This window comes from Acomys russatus, chromosome 20 (genome assembly GCF_903995435.1).
Source record: "Acomys russatus chromosome 20, mAcoRus1.1, whole genome shotgun sequence".
Taxonomy (NCBI): Eukaryota; Metazoa; Chordata; class Mammalia; order Rodentia; family Muridae; genus Acomys; species Acomys russatus.
The window spans coordinates 67875110-67894452 of NC_067156.1; positions in this window are offsets into that span (position 1 = coordinate 67875110).

The following is a 19343-nucleotide window of genomic DNA, read 5'->3' on the forward strand; positions in this document are numbered from 1 at the left end:
TCATTATTCTGCTGGATGAACATGGAGGTGCAATGATCTCTGGGGGGACGTTGCTATAGCCATAGATGATTCCATCCTCAGGCCTCACTAGAGGAGTCCCTGCTTGTGGTAGATGGTAACTAGCAAAAACCAACATACAGTGGCAGTGTGCAGACAGTGGGAGACCATAGAGCACTCAGCCCTAAAGATGATGTCATCTTCAAACTCCTCATGGCTCGGAGATCTATGTGGGAGAGAAGGAAGCAGAAAGGCTGTAAGAGCCAGGAGTGATGGATGACTCCAAGGAAATAGCATCTTTCAGACACAGCAGAGCTGACAGCCTTATGAAGACAGAGTGTGACAGCACACACAAGACCTGCAGGGGTTCAAGCCAGCGCTGAGAGGGAAGTGCACACAAAATCTCTCTGCCTGCTACCCAAAAGTTATTTGCGACTGATAGCTGCTGGGCAGTGGAAAGTCACTGTTCTTCAGGGGATGGTCACTGGGTGCCACAACGGCACTCCGTGGCAGGGCTGTGCCCTAGAGTAGCTGACCAACACAAAATGAACTCCATGGTTTTTTTTTTTTACACTTTTGTTTTGTTTTGTTTTGTTTTTGTCTTATTGATTTTCTTTATTTCTTTTTAGTTTGTTTTTAAATCTTTGGGTTTTGTATTGTTTTGTTATTCTTTGGAATTTTTTTTTTTTTTTTTTTTGAGAGAAGAGAACATGAAGTTGGGTGGGTAGCATCTAGAATCAAAATGTATAAAAAATAAAATTAAAAAATTAATAATTTTCAAGTAGGACTCCATGTGAGACCCACGTTCTAGCTGCAATTAATAAAATGACCAAAAATTTGTTTTAAAAGTATGGCGGAGACAGGTATAGTGGCTCACGTCTTTAAGCCCAGCATGCGAGAGGCAGAGGTAGGCAGATTTCTGAGACTTCAGGGATCATGTCAGCCAACAGCTAGCTGCCCAGGGATCTCGTTTTCACCCAGACAATGACCTGCAGCGCTAGCTGAAGCCCCTGTGCGGATTCTGCCTACATCCCCAATGGCTGCTTCACATCTTTTGTTTGTTTTCCCAAGACAAAGTCTCACTGTGCAGCCCTTTCCATCCTGGAACTCACTCCACCTGTCTCCTCGGTACCTGGAGTATGCCTACCAATGCTATTGTTTATATTTGAAATCATTACTCCTAAGATGAGAACATTGCACAGAGGGAAAATTTTCACTGGCGTTTTTTTTCTTAGATTGATCACTTAGAGATAAATCACTGTCTTTAGGAGATGGTTCACACAAGAAGGCCATAACGCGTGCAGGCGAGGCCTCCGTTGAACCATGAAAATCAGCTCACAGCGGAAGCCGGCTTCCGGGACAGCTATCATCTTTCTTACCTTCGTTTTGGAAAAATCAAGTGACAGAAAAGCTAATTAAAATGTAGACCACGGAGTAAAGGCTCCTGGACAGTGATAAGGCAGAGTCAGCCTCCACGTCAAGAAGATGGATCTTCACTCTGAAAGCCCATGTTTTTTCCTCACTAACCAGCGGCCCCTGACTGTCAACTGAGTTCCTTCCCGGAAGCCCTTCAACTCACCCTTCTGCACACAAACTTGGAAGCATTTTTCTCCATGTTGGCTTTATTTTTTTTAATGGCAGAAGAAAAAAAAAAAAAAAACCTCAGTGTTGGACTTTGAAAATTCACATGTACAATTCCCCAGAAAATGAGATTATTTAAAAATTTACATACACGGGATTTAATAAAAATATGTCTATCAACACAAGAAGATCCTGTTAAAAGGCAGACATGTGTGAGATGCACGTCATCAGAAGAGAGCAAAGGAACATGTAGAAATAAAGTCCACCCTTAGGATATCATCACTACCAACTAGCCGTGGTCTGAAGAAAGCCACTTCTATCAGCACACAGGGCACGGTGCATGAAGGCACACGGAGGACATCCCTGCCTTCCCAGGTTGATTTTGCGTGTCTGTTTCAGTCTCAGTATGCTTCTGAGTAAGTCAGAGAAGCATTGGTGACAAGACTTCAGCCTCAGTTCACACAGGGCATTGCCTGAGGGGCCCTGGGGCAATGCCTGAGGGGTCCCTGGGGCCATGGCAATGCTACATGGATGTGTCATAGAGCAAGGAAATTCAAGAGACAGACCACAGGAAGTGGAGTGAGATGGCCACTGAGAGGCTGGTGGAACATCAAGGCTGCAGTGTCCATGCTGGGATCATTTCCTTTTAGACTTCAGAACTTCAGGCTTGGGTCTCATTCTGTTCCTTATCTCCTCCACAGACCATGGAGGTTACTGAAACATATAAATGTGAGACCCACATGTAGAAAATGGAAATAGATCCATATTTATCACCCTGCACAAAACTAAAGTCCAAGTGGATTAAAGATCTTAACATAAAACCAGACACACTAAATCCGATGGAAGAAAAAGTGGCGAAGAGCTTTGAACTCATTGGCACAGGAGACAGCTTCCTGAACAGAACACCAATAGCTCAGGCTCTAAGGTCAACAATTAATAAATTTAAAAATATATAGAGAACTCAAGAAATTAAACAACAACAAACATAATAACCCAATTTTTAAAATGGAGTATAGAGCTAAGCAGAGAATTCTCAGCAGAGGAATATCAAATGGCTGAGAAACACTTAAAGAAATGCTCAATGTCCTTAGTCATCAGGGAAATGCAAATCAAAATGACTTTGAGATCCCATCTTACACCTGCCAGAACAGCTAAGATCAAAAAGTCAAGTGACAGCACGTTCTGGTGAGGATGTGGAGAAAGGGGAATACTCCTTCATTGCTGGTGGGAGTGTTAGTGTGTACAACTGCTGTGAAAATCAGTCTGGTACTATCTCAGAAAATTGGGACTAATACTACCTCAACACCCAGCTATACCATTCCTGGGTATATACCAAAATGATACCCCACCACACAATAAGGAAATTTTCTCAACTATGTACAAAGCAGCTTTTTTCATAATATCCAGAATCTGGAAACCTAGATGTTCTTCAACTTAAGAATGGATAAAGAAACTCTGGTACATTTAGACTATGGAATACTACTCAGCTATCAAAAACAAGGAAATCTTGAAATTTGTAGGCAAATAGATAGAAACAGAAATGGTCATCCTAAGTGAGGTAACCCAGACCCAGGAAGACACAAGTGGTATATATTCACTTATAAGTGGGATATTAGCCTAACATAGATGACCTCTGAGAGACTCCACCCAGAGGGGATCGGGACAGATACTGGGACTGGCAGCCTGACTCTGGGCGAAGTGCTGCAAGTTGTATGGAAGAATGGAGGGATGAAAGGACTCGGGGGGGGGGGGAGGCGGTGTTGTCAGGAGCTCTACAAGGAGACTATCAAGGCTGGTGACTCTGGACTCAAGAGCGCCTGCACAAATTGCTGCACCTTTCTGCCCATCCAACGTTGTGCCCTCCTTTAAAAAGAAAAAAAGAAACCATCAAGCCCACTGTGTGTTGTTCCAATATGCTTGGGTGTAAGGCCAAACCCTGGAGGGTGACCTGCCTTCTGAAGTCACACCCTCAGAAGACTCTCCTCTCCCTCTGCCTCTGCCAGTGGCTGTCATTGGCCAATAGCTCCTCAGCTAGGCGTGGGACCACCGGCTCATGTCTTCTCCCCTGTGCTTTGGTTTTTGTCTGACTTGAGCTGGCACAGGTCTTATGCAGGCTGTCACAACCAGTGTGAGTTCATATACACAACCGTCTTGTTGTTCCCTTGTGCTCATCCTCCTCTTCTGACTAACAATCTTCCTGCTATTTCTTCCTTGAGATTTGAGAGGAGTGGCATGATGTAGATACCCTACTTTGGACAAACGCTCCTCAGTCTTCTATTCTCTTCATATCGGCCAGATGTGGGTCCCTATGCTAATTATCATCTACTGCAAAAAGAAGCTTGTCTGGTGAGTGTAAAGGTTAACTATTATTCTCCTGGCTCAGTTGTTACCTAGGAGTCTTACTTCCTCCTTCTGCCAACCTGGGCCTTGTCCTGGAAGCTTCTATTCAATCTAACCTAGGCCTAGAATGTTTTCAGCCTCTGAGACTTAACTGCTTAATAAGCTCACCCTGACTTGTTCTCACTGAGCTTTGGCCTGGCTGGTTCGACTCAGCTGTTCTGGCTCAAACTCCTCTCCCAGCTGACTTATTCAATCTGGCTTCTCTCTTGGCCCAGAGTTGCTCTGCTTGGCCTCAAACTAACTCACCAATCTGCTCTGACCTTCCAGCATTTTCTCATTTTCTGGATTGTTCCATCTTTACCTGAGTTCTTTCTCTGCAACCCATCTCTCTATTACTGCTTTGGTAAAACTGCCTCTCAAGTAGTTTCCCTTTCCTTTTCTCATGAGAGTTGGGAGTATCCTATTCTGTCAAATTTCCTCTGATTGGTCACCTTTTCTGCCACTCAATTAGACATCACTTTCAAATATGGGTACTTCCTTCTACAAACTAACTTTACCTTTGTTTGGGATTGACGGCATGTACCACCATGCCTGAACCTAAACTTTTCTTTACTTGATACTTGCTCTATACCAGGCTGGCCTTGAACTCAGATCTCCTGGATTAAAGGTGTATTTGTTCCAGCTGGATCACACAGACCTAGATCTTTGGATGTGATCTCTTGCCAGAATAGCCATGTTCTGAATTAACATTCCTCTACAGATGAGGGTGAAGAGACACACAAATTCATAGGTATGGCATAAGTAATGAGGAGTTGGATTAATATTATGTCCATTTATCAGGATAATAACTTTATGTTCTCCCCTAAGGCCCATGACCTGCCTAGTCACAGATTATTGGTCCCATAATGGTGCCAGGTATGGATTCTATCTTGCGGGCCAAGCCTTAAATTCACCAAAAAGTAGTTGTTTTTACCCACAACATGGGTGCCACTGTTGCAAGAGTGAGCAGCCATTATGCAGAATTGGCAGCTGGGTGGTGGTGTTGACTACTTTTCTCCTTCAGTAGTATATATAACATCTTCCAGCACCAGGAAATCTAGCCAGTAGAGATGAAACTTCTAGGTCAGTGTCTGCACTTGATTCCTGTACTTTCTGTGACTCGAGTATGTGGTGTCTTCATTGATAGGATTCTATTATCCTGTTCTGAAAGACAATCAAGAGCAATGGAAATACCCTATAATGTTTTGGGGTTTATAGGGCTCTACTGTCTGACAACTCAGGAAGGGATAAACCATTTCTGGTAATGGGCTTTGTAGTTGGTAGCCTGTAGTGTCCAGGAGGGACACTGCATTTAAACTTTAAAAAACAATTTATTTATTTTTATTCCATGTGCAATGGCATCTTGCCTGCATGTATATATGTTTGAGGGTGTGAGTTATAGGCATTTTTTTTTTCAGCTGCCATGTTCGTTCTGGGAATTAAACCCAGAACTGGAAGAACAGGCAGTGTTCTTAACTGCTGAGCCATCTCTCCAGGCCCTATTTAAACTTTTTAGATGTGTGCATGGCTGTATTTGAGGAAGTTTCCACGTACTGGGTTTTCACGTCACTTTTTCATAAGGCTGTTAGTGTTAGCTGCACTTCCCTTGTACCTCCTAAACCCTGTACTTCCATCCTCCACATGATTTAACTGCTTCCCTTCCATTAGTCCCCTTTCCCTCTGTACATCACTGTATTTTATCACCATCTCCTGGAAGCCCCACGCTGCAAGCATCTTACTGGTTTTCTGACCTCTATGGATATTTCAAGTGAGACACGGGTATCTAAGGATTCCAATCTGGCATCCATGTGTGAGAAGAGACAAGTGATGCTTGTTCTTCTGGGTCCGAGCTGCCTAACCCAGGATGCTCATGTGTGGGTTCATCGTTTCCTAACCCAGGATGCTTATGTGTGGGTTCATTGTTTCCTAACCCAGGATGCTTGTGTGTGGGTTCATCGTTTCCTAACCCAGGATGCTCATGTGTGGGTTCATCGTTTCCCTTCAAATTTCATAATTTCATTTTTCTTAAAAGCTGAATAATATTTTATTGTAAAACGTAGCTTGTTTCCGTTATCTATTCATCACTCGATGGACCCCCAGCCTGTTGTAAACAAAGAAGCAATAAGCAGGTAAGTGAGACAGCAGACTACATATTAAGACACAGAGTCTTTGGGTTTACACCCAAGAGCCTTGCATCCTATGATGGATCCATTTCTAGCTTTTTGAGAAACTGCTATGCTAATTGTGCCATCTTTCACTCTTTCCAGCTGGAGAATCTTCCCCTCCCCCAATCCATCCCAGCATGCATTGCCATCTTCTGAATCTTCATCATTCTGACTAGGGTAAGATAAAACCTCAAAGCAGTTTTGATTTGCATTTCCCTCGTGGATAAGAATGTAGAGCTTTTAAAAAAATCACTCACAAGTCATTTGCATTTCATCTTTTCAGAAGTCTCTGTTTAGTTCTTTGTCCCATTTTTTTTTCCGATATGTCTGGGTTTTTTTTATTTAATATTTTGAGAATTCCATACATAAAAATTCACCTCATTTCCACCCCTTCCAATTCTGTCTATGTCTATATCACAGACTCTGTTAGTGTTGCTCTTATGCATGTGTGTTTGAGGCTGACTGCTTGGGATTGGATAGCCCAAAAGGGGACTTATCCCTGGAGAAGACTGACTTTGTCTCTCAGCAGTCACTGGTGGCCTGTATTTCCTTTATCCAGGGTAGGTCCCTGTGAGACAGCCTTCTCAGTAGTCATTGGTGGCCTGTTTTTCCTTGTCCAGTGTAGGTCCCTGTGAGACAGCTTTCTCAGAAGTCACTGGCGGCTTGTACTTCCTTGTCCAGGGTAGGTCCCTGTGAGACAGCCTTCATCCATGTTGGCACAGTTCATTCTGGAGAAGATAGAGAACTTTACAAAAAATCCACAACTTACCAAAACGCAGAGAACAACAGACCTGGGGATGCTGAACTCCAGTTAATATGTCTGTAACATGACTCCTACACCCAACGCTCAGGGAACACCGAGGAAGAAAGGCAGAAAGATCGCAAAGGCCAGAGGAGCAGGGTATCTGCTGTAAGCACCATCTTCTGTGTGTGACAGAGTCACACCCATCAGAGCTCAGTAGTATGGCTGCCTAAACAGGAGCTGAATAATGACCACGCTGGTTGGTTGTTTCCCTGATGTCTAGTTTTTAGTTCTTTGTATATCTGGTTACAAACCCTTTGTCTGATGTGTAGCTCATGAGGATATTTTATTTTATTTTATTTTGCCATTCTGTAAGCTCTATTCACCCAAAGAGAGCTTTGAAGTTACAGTGGTCTCATTTGTCAGTTGTTGATCTTAATGCCTAGACTCAGGATCACCTGTTCAGAAATGGCTTCCTGTGCTTGGACCTGTAAGTTCAAGCATATTCCTACTTTTTCACCTATCAGATCCAGGGTATCAGGCCTTGCAGTGCAGTATTTGATCCACGTGAAGCGGAGTCTTGCTCAGGGCAAGAGATACTCACTTCATTATCCCAAGAGCAGCTCCCCAATTTCACCAGCGCTCTTTGCCAAAGATGCCACATTTTCTCCAATGTGTATTTTTGGGCTCTATTATAAATCTGTTGGCCTTAGGCGCATGAACTTATATTCCAGATCCTCAATCCTACTCCACTGATCCAGGTGTCTGGGTTTAGGCCAGTAAGATGCTCTACAGGGTAACTGAACGAGGATATAAAGTAACTCTCTTCTTATTCCCAACTATGTCATGGATTTTTCATTTTTGGTGATGGATAAAGTGCATAAAATGCATTTGTCAGTAAAAGCATAAAATCCAATGAGAAGCTCTACAGTTCCCTTTCAAAATGGCTACTCTAAGTGTATACAAGTTCACTGGATTACATAGTGTTTGGATCTGATTAATTTCAGTGTGTGGCCTTTTATTTATTTGCACATTTTGATAGCAAAGTTTACATTTTTTTAAATTCTGGGTGGCATCCATCATCTGCCTACCTGTGACCTGTGGTTATCTGCTGCCTTTACTCTAGACCCAGCCCTGAATCCCCATCAACCTGCTGTTAGCTCTTCTCCTAAACCTTGAGGTACCAGACTCCTGTACTTTTCCTCTGTCTCCATGAGGTGTGGTCCCCATGGTTTCTGGGAGACCTCTGAGGTAGATGTTGCCAGCCTGATCTCAGCTGGATCCAACAGTACCCAGTTTCCCTGTCTATCAGGGCTGTCACACTGACCTGCTGACCATGAGATTCCTGCTGCTGAAACCCCTGTATACCTTCTCAGGGGCTCTGGCTCCTATGCGGCTGACGTGGTCGGGAAGATGCCCATCCTCTGCCTAGCATGCTTTGCTGCAGTAGTTATGTAATAAACCATGAGCTGAGGAGCACAGGCACAAACTGAAGTCTACTATGGATATTTTCTAATGTTGAAATGCAATCGGGCACTTGAATGCATTTTTATTCTATTAAGGAGCCCTAGATGTTTTCCAAGGATGATGTCCCAGATGTCTCTATGGAAGAATCCTGGCCCCTGCCCAGGGTCCTATGTCCCCTGCACTAAGAGTGCTAAGGGTATGAAAGGTCACACAGAGGTAGTCATGAAGCTTGCCCTTCCCCTTGGTGCTTTTGATGACAGTGACTGCCGCTCTCTGAATATGCCACATGGGAATTAGATGTGCTGTCTACAGGAAAGATCCTCTTTTCTTTCTAGATACTCAGCCTTCTGGAGCCTTTACTCCAGCTGAGTTGCAGAACCCAAGGCCTAGTTTGGAAGGTTCCACTAACCTCTTAGAGGGTGCCTATACCCCAAATCTCTCATCTTAGCACCTTGGGGAGACCCTCTGTCCTGCTATCCTAGGGAAGTATGGTTGCCCCGCCCATGCGAACACCACCCTAAGAACTAAAGCATGCTTCTCAGCAGTTCTTACTCTGTCCGCCTGTTTTGCTTATAGTCAAAATTGCAAAACTGAGCCTGGTGTGGAGGGCCACTGTGCTCCCAGCACCTTGGAGACTGAAGGAGGGGATCGCCATGTGTCTGAAACCAGCTTGACCTACAGAATGAGACTGGAGAGACTGCTCAGCAGTTAATATCTATAAATGTATCTTTTATTCACCTGTAATCTCCAAGGCTTACTGCCTCTGTCTGCTAACCTAGTCTAGTCCTTGAACCTTCTAGCCTCTGTACAATCTAATCTAGGCCTAGAATATTTTTAGACTCTAAGATTTACTGCTGAATAAGCTCACCCTTTCTAGCTCTTTCTGTACTCTGGCTGGCTGGTTCAACTCAGCTGCTCTGGCTCAAACTCCTCCCCAAGCTGACTGATTGAATCTGGCTTCTCTCACTTCTGTCTGACTTGCTCTGCTTGGCCTCAAACTAACTCTAGCAGTCTGTTCTGGCTCCTTCTCATTCTCTGACTCATCTGTCTTCACCTGTGTCTAGCTTGTTTTCCCTTCAACCTCTCTGTAAAATTCTCCGGTAAAATGACCTCTGAGTTTCACGAACTGAAGTGCCACGAATTCAGCTCTGCTGCACTGCCTCTCAACTCACTCTCAACCTGAACAGCACTTCCTAGAATTCAGAGGTCTGCGTGCCTCTCCCTCCTGAGTGCTGGGATTAAAGGTGTGTATCACCACGCCTGGACATAAGCTCTTCTTTACCTCAAACTTGTTCTATACTAAGCTGGTCTTGAACTCAGAAATCTGCTTGCCTCTGTGTCCTGGGGAATATAGGCATGTCTGTAACCTAGCCAGATCACACAGACCTAGAAAGTGTTTGGATGTGATCTCTTGCCAGAACAGCTATGTTCTGAGTTAAAATTTCTCTACAAAGAGCACTTACTGCTCTTGCAAAAGACTTGAGTTTGATTTCCAGCACCCATGTCAGACAGCTTACAACTGCTCGTAACTTCCGTTCCAGGTGATCATGTGCCCTCTTCTGGCCTCTGCAGGTGCCTGCACTCCTGTACATACCCCCTACACACAGACATACATGCACACCTGCAATTAAAAAATAAAAATAAAATTTTAAAACTCAAAATCAACAGGCAACGCTCTAGGATCTGTTGCTTAACTTCTTTGCTGAGTGCACTGCTTGCTCACCTGGGTGAAGCTCTGTGCTTTCCCTCTACTCACACCTGGAGACTGAAAACACGAAACAATGTCCACACAACCCATCTTCTTATGCCCTCATCATTGATTTTTAAAATCAGCAAAAACTTCCCACTTCTTAAGCTTTTGACTTACTGGCCAGGGCTTGTCACCAGTGGCGCCTTCTTTCTCATTTTTTTTTTTAATAAAAATAAAACTCCTCTCTCATTCTTTCAACAGGGGGAGGGAGTTTGTGCGTAAGGATTTCTGTGGTTGCAGCACACACACATGAGTTTATTTAATCATGCTTGTCAGCAAACGATCAGCAGCTCGGAGAGCAGCTAAGATGTTCTATCTACTGTTGTGACCTACATACAGACTTACTATGTGTGTATGCTTCTACACACACACATGTGCACCCATGCACACACACATGCAAGCACTCTCACACACACACATAGAAGCCAATGACAACCTCGGATGTTGTTCGCCGGGCTCCATCACCATTTTTCTCCCACTGGCCTAGAACTCACTAAGTAGGCTAGCCAGGGATCTGCCTGTCTCTTTTCCCCACTACAAGAGTGCACAGTCACAGCTGGGTTCTTTTTTTTTTTTTTTTTTTTTTTTATTAATTTATTCTTGTTACATCTCAATGTTTATCCCATCCCTTGTATCTTCCCATTCCTCCCCCCCCCCCCATTTTCCCATTATTCCCCTCCCCTATGACTGTTCCTGAGGGGGACTACGTCCCCCTATATATTCTCATAGGGTATCAAGTCTCTTCTTGGCTACTTGCTGTCCTTCCTCTGAGTGCCACCAGGTCTCCCCCTCCAGGGGACATGGTCAAATGTGAGGCACCAGAGTACGTGAGAAAGTCGTATCACACTCTCCACTCAACTGTGGAGAATATTCTGACCATTGGCTAGATCTGGGAAGGGGTTTAAAGTTTACCTCCTGTATTGTCCTTGGCTGGTGCCTTAGTTTGAGTGGGACCCCTGGGCCCAAATCTGCATATCATATTGTTCTACTTGTAGATTTCTAGGACCCTCTGTATCTTTTTATTTTGCTGTTCTCCCATGCGTCTCTCATTTAGAGTCCCAATAGGATGCCTTCCCCTCTGTCCCAGTTTCCTGGTAAGTGAAGGCTTTTGTGGGACATGCCCCTTGGGCTAGTATGCAGGTATAAGTGAGTATATACCATTTGATTCTTTCTGCTTCTGGGTTAACTCACTCATTATGATCATTTCTAGCTCAATCCATTTATCCACAAATTTCGGGAATTCCTTGTTTTTAATAGCTGAGTAGTATTCCATAGTGTATATGTACCACAGTTTCTTTATCCACTCTTCTACTGAGGGACACTTAGGCTGTTTCCATGTTCTGGCTATTATGAATAAGGCTGCTATGAACATGGTTGAGCAAATTTTCTTGTTGTGTGCTGGAGCATCTTCTGGGTATATTCCAAGGAGTGGAATAGCTGGGTCTTGAGGAAGCCCTATTCCCATTTTTCTGAGATAGCACCAGATAGATTTCCAAAGTGGCTGTACTAGTTTCACAGCTGGGTTCTTATGTGGGTTCTCGGGATTGAACTCAGGTCCTTATGCTTGTTTGACAAGCATTTTACTGACCGATCACCTCTCCAGCTCCATGCTCTGAAAAGGTGCCTGCCACTAGGAGCCCTTTCTGTTGCCACAGAGTTTGTTTAAAGTCATCAAAGAATCTGTCTGCTAGGATACTAGAAGCTAGAGAGTGAAGGACAAATATGTGAGCTAGAATTACACTTAGATAGTTAATAAATGCACCCTGGATAAATGGTTTAAGCTGCAGGAAAGCACACAGTAAGCTCAAACAGAATTGCTCACTGACCGGTGGCACACATTATAAACAGGTCATAACTCTTTCTTCAGGGTTGTTATCTCTGCCCAGCACAAAGAACTAATGTGTGGCACCCACTTCCTGCAACACAATAGCTACCACACTCCAGCTATTATAGTGCAAGTCGAGGCCGAATTTCCTGGTAAGTTGAACATTTAGTCTGCCCATAACTTACCATTAAGGTCACTTTGTCCTTGAACAGACCCTCACTTCCAAAGCATTGAAGAGAAAAGGCTCGGCCTGCCAGGTCTACATGATAAGGACAGGAGCTTCCTTCCCTGCTGGTCTGAAAGCTGGATGGAAAGAGTGTCAGCATTTGGTCCTTCCTCCCTGAGCCCAGCCTCCTCTACATAGGTGTCTTAGTCAGTGATCTATTGTCATGAAGAGACACTATGACCACAGCAACTCTTATACAGGAAAATGGTTAGTAGGAGCTTGCTTACAGTTTCAGGGATTTAGTTGACTGTAGTCATGGCAAGGTGCATGGCAGTACGCAGGCAAACACTGTGATGCTGGAGAAATTCAGAGTTCTGCATCTGGATCCACAGGCAACAAGAAGAGACAGTGGGCCTGGCTTGAGCCTTTGGAAGCCCAAAGTTCACCCCAAGTGACACACTTCCTCCAACAAGGCCACATCTCCTCCAACAAGGCCACACCTACTAATCCCTCTCAAGTGGTGCCACTCCCTAATGACCAAGCATTCTAATCTATGAGCCTAGAAGGGCCGTCCCTACTCAAACACCCACCCCAGTATCTGTCAACACACCAAACTCTCACCCCAAAGACCCTTGACTATCACCATGACATAGGAACAGACAACAAACATGGCGCCACACCAGCTTAATGAAAGCAATGGCCCCACACCCAGATAACACCCCACCCCCCAAGTTTGTGACAGATGGCACCCTGGTTGTAGCAACAAGCAGTTGTGTGGATACAGGTTGTTCATGAGGCTCTCTGAGGGCAGTTGTTTTCCACACACGTGGAGAGAGTGTGAGAACTCCATTCTGAGGACTAAATGCTCCAGAGGGTCCCTTCTAGGCCATGTGGCCCTTAGTCAAGCCTCACCTTAAAAGCAAGTGCTCATGTTCTGAGCAGAGTGGAGGCCTTCTGCTGCTGCAGCACTGCCTCTACCCAGGGTTCAAGAACACCACAATCTCTGCGGACCCATTCTTACTGTCCCTTTAGTTGTTTTACTTTTAAGGTACAAAATCAATAAGTTTTCATGGTTTTTGAAAACGTGCTAAAATTTTGACAACAGCAAAAATAGTAAAAGCCCCATTTGCCCTCTTGAGTCTCTAGTAGCTTTTCCTGTGCATATTTGGTATTTTTCTGGTGGAAGGTCTCCTATACCATCTTTCCTGCACTTTTAGAAGTGGAATGTGGTTCTTATTTGCATTCATAAATGTGTTTGTGGGCATGGATCCATACAAAAAAATTCTAAAACTAAGAACTTTCTACATCAGCTATTGGCGGCTCTTTGTCGTCAACAATAAGGTGTCAGTGACGACCAGTAGATGTGCATTGCTGTCCTGGGAGGTCGTCTCTGCAGGAGGCCTTCTGAATGTCACAGCCGGTGAACTGAGGTGCACAGGTCCTTCCTATTTTGGATGGAGTTACATCAATCTCCCAAAGGGCTACCAGTCTTGCTTTCAACCACAAGTGTTTGAGTCTCATCATAGCCATGCCAGTCTGTTTCATCTTAATATTTTTAAAACTTTTCTGGATACTAGAGAGGCCAAGCACCTCTCCGCATGTTCAGTGACACATGATGTTACAGCCTGGAAGAGAAGGAGAGCTGGACATCTAGAAAGCAGCACTCCTAAGGTACCACAAGGCAGGGTCAGGAATGCCTCAGGCACTAACACACAGCTCCCTCACAGGGAGATGCCACCAGCAGAGTTCTCGGGCACTCCTGGGAGCAGGTGAATCATCAAGTGCTGATGCAGTCAGTAGCCAGCCATGATGGTTAATGTCAGTCTGACAGGATCCGGGATCACCCTGAAGACAAACCTCTGTGCATACCTATGGTGAAGTTTGTAGACTGGGTTAAATGACATGCGGAGACTAACTGCGGTTAAAACCACTGCACAGCCCAAGCACCGCAGCGGATGAAAAGGTGGAAGTGCGCTGAGCACCAGCATGCACTTTCTATGCTTCTTGACTGGATGCCATGTGACCAGCGGCCTAACCTTCCCCCCACCTTGCAGAGGGACTGTGTGTCCCCTCAACTAGAAGCCAAAGTAGACCTTAGGGTGCTTCCCATCAGTCATCTTGAGAACACAGTGATGAAATCAGTAATTAATGTAGTCAGCGAGGTCAGAGGGGTCTCGGAAGTGCATCTGGTAACCATGATCTAACAAACAGAAGTGGAAATAACCCCCCCCAACAATTATGCTTCTCTTCTACAGGAAGGAAATGCCCCTGAAGTAAATGCAATAGGCACAGAAGTTCCAGAGAAATCACGTGTAGAGGTTTGAATACCTATGGGGCATGAAATGAAAACACGGCTCATTTCACGGCCCATTTCTGAGCCATTTCCCACATGGCGTATATATGGTGTGCTGGCAGGTTAAAATGACTTTTTTGTTTATGCCCAGCTCTTAGGGAAAAATGCAATGTAAAGTCGGTTCTGAAGGTTTGAGACCTCAATCAATCTTTCTAGAGACCTGTGGAAGTCACATTCAAGAAACTGGAAATGATGTCTCCTTGCGTCTGTAAACTGGGCACCTCAGTACTCACGAGTAGCCTGAACTGTGTAGCAAGGCTCTGCTCGAAAAATAAAAAGCAAGGCTAGAAAGAATATTTGGTTTGGAGTCTGCATGTCAGGAATGAACACTGAACCATTTGTCTTTCCATCAACTGCACGTGTGTTTCTCTGTGTGCTTTGCACATACATAAGTAGGTACATGCCTTTCCATCAACTGCACATGTGTTCTCTGTGTGCTTTGCACACAGCTAAGTAGGTACATAGCTGCAGTGACTATTTCTGCAGTTGGAGAAGATTCATTTCTGTTTTTAAAATACCATCTAAATGATCTTTGTCTTAGTTTGCTGTAATAAAGGTCATGACCAAGGCAACTTGAGGACAAAGGAACTTATTTCGTCTCATAGGCCGCAGTCCACCATCCGTGACCTCCTCAGCTGTGTTTCTTATACAGTGCAGGAACACCTGCCCAGGGGTGGCACTACCCACACTGGGATTGCCCCCCTACATCAATTAGTAAGGATGCTCCACAGATGGGTGTATACGCAGGCGGTGAAGGGTGTGGAGCTTCGGAGATCATAGTCTAACTTACCTTTTGGCTGGGTTACAGGCATCCTAGTCTGCCAAGCTGTAAAGCACCTCAACCACACCCTCCTGCCACCACAATTTCCTGTGACAAAACACTTAACAAAAGAATTGTTTCAGCTCACAGCCTCGGGGTATAACTTATCACCCTGGGGAAAGTGTAGTGAGCGTGGCCCAGCCTGCTGTGGCAGAAAAATGAGGTGACTGTCACATTTTGTCTGCAGTCCGTACAGAAAGAGATTAACATTGATGCTCAGCTCCCCCCACCACCACCACAATCCCACTCCTTTATATTCAGCCCAAAACCCAGCCCATGGAATTGTGCCACCATCTTCTTTCTTAGTGAAATCTGTCTGAAAACCCTTCCACAGACACCCAGAAGACATTTTCCTGGATGATTCCATGTTGACAATAAAGATGAACTGTCTGTTGATTTTTCTCAGATATTTTGTCACGGTGACAACACAAATCACCAGTGAAATGTTTTATTATTGAATAAGCAACAAACAAGGCTGCAAAGAGACAGTATACACACTAAGGCATGTCAGCGAGATGTAGAGAAAAACGGGACCATATCTTGTGGTGGCCATATTTTCTACATCTTTTTCACAGTTGCAGCAACAAGACGACTTGGCAGTGAACAGCAAATTAAGCGGTTGTCAACTTGACAGACCTGAGGAGAGGGAACCTCAACTGAGGAGCTGCCTCATCAGATCGGCCTGTGAGCACGTCTATGGGACATTTTTTTGGCTGCTAATTCACACTGGAGGGCACAGACCACTGTGGGTAGTGCCATCCTTAGGCAGTGGGCCTGAGCTGTATAGAAAGGAAAATGACCATTAGTAAGCCAGTAATAAGTAATCAGTGCTCCTCCATGGTGTCTGCTGAAGTTCTTGCCTCCAGGCTCCTGTTTGGCATTCTTGGGTGATAGGCTGTAACATGCAAGATAAAATGAACCTTTTCCTCCCTACATTAGCTTTCATCACTGTGTTATCACAGCAACGGAAATCAAACTAGCACAGCCTATGCCCTGTGTGTCATACATACTTCATTAAGAAATTTCATCCAAGTGCTCTGCCTGCAGCTCCAGAGGCTGGCAGCCACTGGGGACTTCTAGCAGAGGCAAAGTCTGCCCTGTGACCTACCTCAGTGCGCAATTTCCTGGGCATCAGCTCTGTCTGCAGTCCCAGAGGCACCAGCCATCAGGGACTACCAGCAGTGTTCTGCCTGCAGTTTCAGAGGCGGCAGCCATTCAGGACTTCTAGCAGTAACGAAATCTGTCACAGGCCAGTTCCTGGGTCCCAGCTCTACGTGAAATCCCAGAGGCAGCAGCCATCAAAGACTACCAGAGACCTCCAAGCCTGACAATACCATGAACAGCCAGATGGCTAAAGGACAGCGTAAGAACACACTCAGCAAAATCCAGGGCAATATAGCACCACTAGACCCCAGCTATCCTACTGCAGCAAGTCCTGGATAACCTAAGACATCTAAAGCACAGGAAACAACCTTAAATCTAATCTCAAGAAGATGATAGTGGCCTTTAAACAAGAAATGTATAATTTCCTCAATGAAATACAGGAAAATACAAGCAAACAGGAGAAAATGAATAAAACTGTTCAGGACCTGAAAAGGGAAGTAGAAGCAATAAAGAAAACACAAACTGGGGCAATCCTGAAGAAGGAAAATCTGGGAAAAAGAACAGGAACTATAGCTAAAAGCATCACCAACAGAATATAAGAGATGGGAGAGAGAATCTCAGGCATAGAGGAAACTAATACATAAGTCAAAGAAAATGATAAATATAAAAAGTTTCTAACACAAAACATCCAGGAAATTTGGGACACTATGAAAGACTAGGCCTAAGAATAATAGGAATAGAAGAAGGAGAAGAGCATAGCTCAAAGGCCCAAAGAAATATCTTCAATGAAATTATAGAAGAAAATTTCTCTACCCTAAAGGAGATGCCTATAAAGATACAAGATACCTACACAACATCAAATAGATTAGACCAAAAAAGAAAATCCTCCCACCACATAATAATCAAAACACTAACCACACAGAATGAAGAGAGAATATTGAAAGCCCCAAAGGATAAGAGCCAAGAACCATAGAAAGGCAAACTTATTAGAATTACACAAGACTTCTCAACAGAGACTTTAAAAGCCAGAAGGGTCTGGACAGATGTCTTGCAAACCCTAAGAAACAGAAGATGCCAGCCTAGACTCCTATACACAGAAAAATTTTTCAGTTGCCATAGACAGAAAAAAACAAAATATTTCATAACAAAAAAAATATTTAAACAATATCTTTCCACTAACCCAGACCTACAGAGGATACTAGAAGGAAAATTCCAACTCAAAGAGGGTACTGACACCCAAGAAAACACAAGAAATAAATAATTTCATACCAGCAAACACATAGGAAGGGAAGCACTCACACTCACACTACCACCACTAATATGAAAATTACAGGAATCAAGAATCATTGGCCATTAATATCTCTCATCATCAATGAACTCAACTCCCCCAATAAAAAGACACAGGCAAACAGAGTGGATGTGAAAACAGGACCCATCATTCTGCTGCACACAAAAAACCATACCTTAGCAACAAAGATAGACATAACCCCAGAGTAGTGGGTGGAAAAAAGACTTTCCAAGCAAACAGACCCAAGAAACAAGCAGTAGTAGCTATTCTAATGTCTAATAAAATATACTTTCAACCAAAATTAATCAAAGGAGATGAGGAAGGGCACTTCACACTCATCAAAGAAAAATCCACCATAGTGACATCTCAATTCTGAATATCTATACCCCAAATGCAATGGTACTCACATTCGTTAAAAAAAAAAGCATTACTAAAGCTTAAATAACACACTGATCCTCACACATTAATATTGGGGACTTCAAATCTCATTCTCAACAATGAACAGGTCAACAAGACAGAAACTAAACAGAAAAATAATGAAACTAACTGACATAATGAATCAAATGGACATAACAGATATCTATAGAACATTTCACTCAAACACAAAAGCATATATCATCTCCTCAGCATGCACAGAACCTTCTCCAAAATTATACTCTGTCACAAAGCAAGCCCCAAAAGATCCAAGAAAATTGCAATAACATCTTCTATCTTATCAGACCACCATGGATTAAATTTGGAACTCATCAACAACAGAAACAACAGAAAGCCTAAAAAGTGAACAAATCCCTAGTCAGTGACCACTGGGTCATGGAAGAAATAAAGAAAGAAATTAAAGATTTTCTAGAATGCAATGAAGGCACAACATACCCAAACTTATAGGGCACAATAAAAGCAATGCTAAAAAGAAAGTCATTTCATGGAGTACCTTCATAAAGACATTGGAGAAATCACATCCTAGCAACTTAATAGCACATCTGGAAGATCTAGAACAAAAAGAAGCAAACACAGCCAAGAGGAGTAGACAACAGGAAATAATTAAATTCAAGACTGAAATCAATAGCTTAGAAACAAAGAGAAAATACAAAGAAGCAACAAAACTAAAAGCTGGTTATATGAAAAAAAATCAACGAGATAGACAAACCCTTAGCCAAACTAACTAAAAGGCAGAGAAATAATATCTATATTGACAATATTAGAAGTGAAAAGGGGAGCATAACAACAGACACTGAGGAAATCAAAAGTATCATTAGTTCTTACTTCAAAATGCTATACTCCACAAAACTTGAAAATCTAAATGAAATGAATGATTTTCTGCATAGATTCCATTTATAAAAATTAAACTAAGATCAGGTTAACAATCTAAATAGTCCCATACCTCCTAAGGAAATAGAAGCAATCATCAAAAGTTTCCTAACCACAAAAAGCCCAGGGCAAGATGGTTTTAGTGAAAGATTCTACCAGATTTTCAAAGAAGAGCTAACACCAATACTCTTCAAACTATTCCACAACATAGAAACTGAAAGAACATTGCCAAACTCATTCTATGAAGCTACAGTCACCCTGATACCTAAACCACACAAAGATTTAACCAAGGAAGAAAATTACAGACCAATACCCCTTATGAATATTGATACAAAAATACACAATAAAATACTCAAAAACCAAATCCAAGAACACAGCAAAACGGTCATCCACCATAATCA